We start from the raw sequence: 5337 nt of genomic DNA, 5'->3' as shown, positions 1-5337 counted from the left end.
AAACCACTTCATCTGCAAAGAGCAGAGAATTCGAGGTTCCCAAAACGGACACACTCCTCACTTTGGCTGCGCCTTGAGATCCTGTCTATGAATATCACAAACAGAATTGGAGACAGGGGACATATGATATGATGATGAGGGATAAGGGACTATATGGTAGAGTGTATGGGCAATATAGTATGCATATAAGCAATATGGTATAATATATGGGCAAAGGTTGTTGATTATTCAACCATAACAAAACTCTATAGCAGTGACATACCTGTTGTGCATACATGCTTGCCTCCAATGTCCTGTTGTTGTCCCATGTATTCCTTTTTTTTTCCTCCTAGTTTCTCTTTTTTTGTGTGAATGATATTTGCAAGTGCTAGAAGCTGCTGTGTACTGGAGTCAAATTCCTCGTGTGCATAGGCACACTTGGCCATTAATGTTGATTATGATTTGATTGGTGTATTTTAATGTGCAATGAAAATAAAACCCAACAAGGTTGCAATTGCTGCATCGCATTGCCTCTGATACAATGAGATATTTATTTTTAATAATTTTTTAAAGATTGTACTCGTTTTTTATACAGTTCTATGTAGTTTGTACCAGTTGGAGGGCGTCTCGGCTGCGTAACCGTGCATAGAGAGGGAGAGAAAAAAAAGACCAGCCGCGTAAAAATAGAGATCAGCAGTGCGGCTTCCGTGGTAAGTGTAGCAGCTTCAGTTGATTATAATGGACACGCCGCATCCATGCCTCATGTATGTAGGCTGTAAAGTGTTTATTGTTTTTTTTAAAGAATTCAGCCACACTGCGCCACTTCCACCAGTGCTCCATCTGAAAAAATATCCCCCGAAGAATTTCCTGTTGGATGGCTGAGATGGCTGCAGAATCAGACTGTTTTTGAAATGGTATACTCTCACAACTTTGTTTATAAAAGAAAAGGACAAGAACATAGTTTCTCAGACTTTGATCCTTTGTCTGCCTGCCCATCCCTATGTCCAGGGTCATTCATTTATTTAAAAAGGTCTAGGGTATTTGTTATATATCAACACACTATTGTTAATATAAGTGGTTAATAATAAGCGGTTTCAGGTCTACGACTTAATTGGGTTATACAATAATGCGCACCACTGGATTTTTAATGAACTGCAATAAACTTGAGCTTCTGTGCGTTGATTACCCGCTATGAAACATCAATTTTATAATGCCTAGTTGTTCCTCTGCGGTTATTTTTGTGAAAGTAATGCGAAAGCAGTGTAATCAGAACGCATTACTCTACACACAGTAATGTTGTAAAGTAACTAATTACTTTCAAATGAAAGTAACAAGTAATATGTAATGCATTACATTTTGAAAATAACTTGCCCAACACTGCTCAGCAAGCTGCTAATTAGTAGGCTAGCAGTCTGTAGCAGACCAATTTTGGCTATGTTGAGACTATGTACTAGTGTTAGTGAGTAAAAAAAATAACATTTTTCCTATATCAATTCATCCCTATTACCGCTGTGTTCTGCTTGTTGAGGACAGGCAATCACATCAGGAATTAACCTCAATGAGAGGATGAAGTTAGTGGATGAAGCACAGGTGAGCAGTAAAAGTAAAAAATTTTAAGAGTTAGGGTTATGGTATGTGAATGCTGCTGAAAATAGTATCTTGGGGTGAAGGGTGTGGTGCTACAAAGTACGTTTTGAACACTATAATTTGCATACTGGTTTATTTGCATATTGGTGAAGAAAACGTAGAAATGCGTGGCGTTCATTTTGATTTGGCATGTTGTGGAGACTGGAACGGAGGCATAAGGCAGTGCTCATGTTCCATCCATAGAACCCCCCCACACTTGCTGCCCCACCCATGCTAAAGCCGATTGCTGTCATATTGTGTTTATGGGCCCAAGAGTGTCAAGAGATCACGTTTTGATCCCCTTTTTAGACCTTAAATCTATTTGATCATTGCCTGTCTCATAACTTATGACAATGTTGGACAAAATGTACAGCTCCAGTAAGCTTGGCTTTGTAGACTCTGGCATCTGCTTTAGGCAGACCTGAAGCAGATGCCATTTCCTTGCCAAATTCACTGTCATCCATTGGTCTCTCTTCACTTGAACCCATCAGTTCTCTTAGAGAGATTACAGGTCAATAGTATTGCCATTGCCATATGTTATGCCAATATAAAAAACCTGTTTGATTCTTGTGATTTCAAAGATGAGAACCGTGAACCTTCTGTTCCCATTCATTTCCTTTTGGGCCCCCTTTCTGTCGATTAAAAACAATGCTTACAGAACCAAGCACAGAGTAGGATTAGGGGACACTGTACCCTTGTTGTGACCCGTAACAATGGTCCTTGGAAGAAAAACTACCAAGTTCATTTCCAGTCCAGAAATCAACTTTGCTTCTGCAGCCTTTATATCCATTACACATGTACTCTAGAGTTACATGATATTTTATCTACGGTTGCAATGCCATGCCCAAGTACAAATAATCTCACTTTGAAAATGAATGAATGAATGACCGAAAGCCACTTTATTCAACATAGTATTCTTACAACAAATTGTATTCTCAGAGGCCCCTGCTGCCGATCGACCTGGTCACGGCTCTTTTCTGTCCTGGCCCCACAGTGGTGGAATGAACTCCCCACTGATGTCAGGACAGCGGAGTCGCTGCCCATCTTTCGGCGCAGGTTGAAAACTCACCTCTTCAAGAACTACTACCCTGTTACTTGCTCTTAGCACTTATTGTATTCACTCATTTAAAAAAAAAATCTCTCTCTTGCGCTTTTACTTTAGCACTGGTTTTGCTCTTAGATGCTTGTTTAGAGAGAAGATGCACTTATGACCTCTGATGACTAGTAGTTCTCCTGAGTTCCTACGTTAAATGCACGTTTTGTAAGTCGCTTTGGGTAAAAGCGTCGGCTAAATGACTAATGTAATGTAATATTCTTACAGTGACTGTGTTCTCTGCATTTAACCCATCCTATTGCATAGGAACAGTGGGCAGGTGCAGCGCCCGGGGACCAGCTCTGGTTCTTCTTTTCCATTGCCTGCTTTAAAGGTATGTTAGCTTTTTTTAATCACAGGTTAAGAAAGCAGTCAACAGACCTTGCCAGACTTTGTTTCCTTTTTAATTTCTTGAGAAGTCATCTATCCTGGAGGTGGAGGAAGGGGGGGGGGGTCAAACACTCAGTAACACTTCTACCCCTAAACTGTATTTCTGTCAGTAACTTTTGTCAGAACCAAAAAGGCAGAACAGAAAACTTTTCAGTGTTTTTGTATCCTCAAACACAGCGTGCAGTGTTGCCTCTTCTAGCCGACTTAACATGTCTAGGCTGGTTGACCAGAACCTCTTCATTCTTTTAGGACAACTGAGTCGGTCTTAGTCATACTATTGTTCTCTCTAATCACAAAAAAAATGTTAATGAATAGGACTGGATTTAATTATATTTCTATCCCACCTGTGACTCAGAACTCAAAAAAAGCAGAAGATCTTTCGGAGGACAATGGCAAAACAACGTGGCAATGTGATTAAGAAGGTGATTCTGATTCAAAACAAATATGTAGGAATCTGTGCAGTATAAATCACAATGGCTTCAAAGCACAGGAGTCTACTCCGAAACTGGGATTCTGGCTCTCGGTAACTCCATCTCCACCTAGTGGTCATCATTCTCCTTTTACAGTTACGACATACCTGTGGAGGCATGGAGGTGTTTAGGAGAGATGGCAGTGGAGTTTTTAACTAGATTGTTTAACACAATCTTGGAAAGTGAAAGAATGCCTGAGGAATGGAGCAGTATACTAGTACCGATTTTCTAGAATAAGGGTGATGTGCAGAACTGTAGCAACTATAGAGGTACAAAGTTGATCAGCCACAGCATGAAGATATGGGAAAGAGTAGTGGAAGCTAGGTTAAGAGGAGAGGTGATGATTAGCGAGCTCTTTCCTGGCATGGTTTAATGCCAGGAACGGGCACTACAGATGCGGTCTGCTTTGAGAGTGGTGATGAAGTATAGAGAAGGCCAGAAGGAGTTACACTGTCTTTGTGGATTTAGAGAAAGCATATGACAGGGTGGCAAGAGAGGAGGTGTGGTATTGAATGAAGAAGTTGGCAATGGCAGAGAAGTATGTAGGAGTGGTGCAGGATATGTATGAGGGCAGTTTGACAGAGGTGAGGTGTGTGGTAGGAATGACGGATGGGTTCAAGGTGAAGGTGGGATTACATCAAGGATCGGCTCTGAGCCCTTTCTTGTTTGCAATGGTGATAGACAGTTTGACTGACGAGATCAGACAGGAGTCTCCGTGGATTATGATGTTCGCGGATGATATTGTGATCTGTAGTGAGAGTGAGAGTAGTGAGCAGGTTGAGGAGAGCCTGGAGAGGTGGAGGTATGCACTGGAGAGAAGAGGAATGAAAGTCAGTAGCAGTAAGACGGAATACATATGTGTGAAAGAGAGGGAGGACAGCGGAATGGTAAGGACGCAAGGAGTAGAGGTGACGAAGGTGGATGAGTTTAAATACTGTCCAAAGTAAAGGGGAGTGCAGGAGAGGTGAAGAAGAGAGTGCAGGCAGGGTGGAGAAGAGTGTAAGGAGTGATTTGCGACAGAAGAGTACTAGCAAGAGTTAAAGGGAAGGTTTACAACAGGGGTGCCCAACTCCAGGCCTCGAGGGCCGCAGTGTCTGCGGGTATTTGTTCCAATCATGCACTACACCACCTGATTTAACCAATTAACTCACCTCTTGGACCAAGGAGGGAAAGGAATTAGTTAAATCAGATGGTGTAGTGCATGGTTGCAACAAATACCTGTAGACACTGCGGCCCTTGAGGCCCGGAGTTGGGCACCCCTGGTTTACAAGATGGTAGTGAGACCAGATATGTTGTATGGTTTCAGACGGTGGCACTGACAAAAAGACAGGAGGTGGAGCTGGAGGTGGCAGAGCTGAAGATGCTAAGGTGTTCATTGGGAGTGACGAAGAAGGACAGGATTTAGGAACGAGTATATTAGAGGGACAGCTCCGGTTGGATGGTTTGGAGACAAAGCAAGAGAGGTAAGGTTGACATGTGTGGAGAGATGCTGGGTATATTGGGAGAAGGATGCTGAAAATGGAGCTGCCAGGGAAGAGGAAAAGAGGAAGGCCAAAGAGGAAGTTTATGGATGTAGCGAGGGAGGTCATGCAGGTGGCTGGTGTGACAGAGGAAGATGCAGACAGGAAGAGATGGAAACAGAAGATTCGCTGTGACGACCCCTAACGGCAGCAGCTGTCGTAGATAGTCCTTTTACAATTATACTGAACAGATGAATTAATGGCTGGATGATATAAACATGGATGGATGATAAAAACAGAAAGATATACAAAAGAATTT

The sequence above is a fragment of the Lampris incognitus genome, chromosome 1, assembly GCF_029633865.1.
Source record: "Lampris incognitus isolate fLamInc1 chromosome 1, fLamInc1.hap2, whole genome shotgun sequence".
NCBI lineage: Eukaryota > Metazoa > Chordata > Actinopteri > Lampriformes > Lampridae > Lampris > Lampris incognitus.
This window is presented reverse-complemented; position numbering follows the sequence as displayed.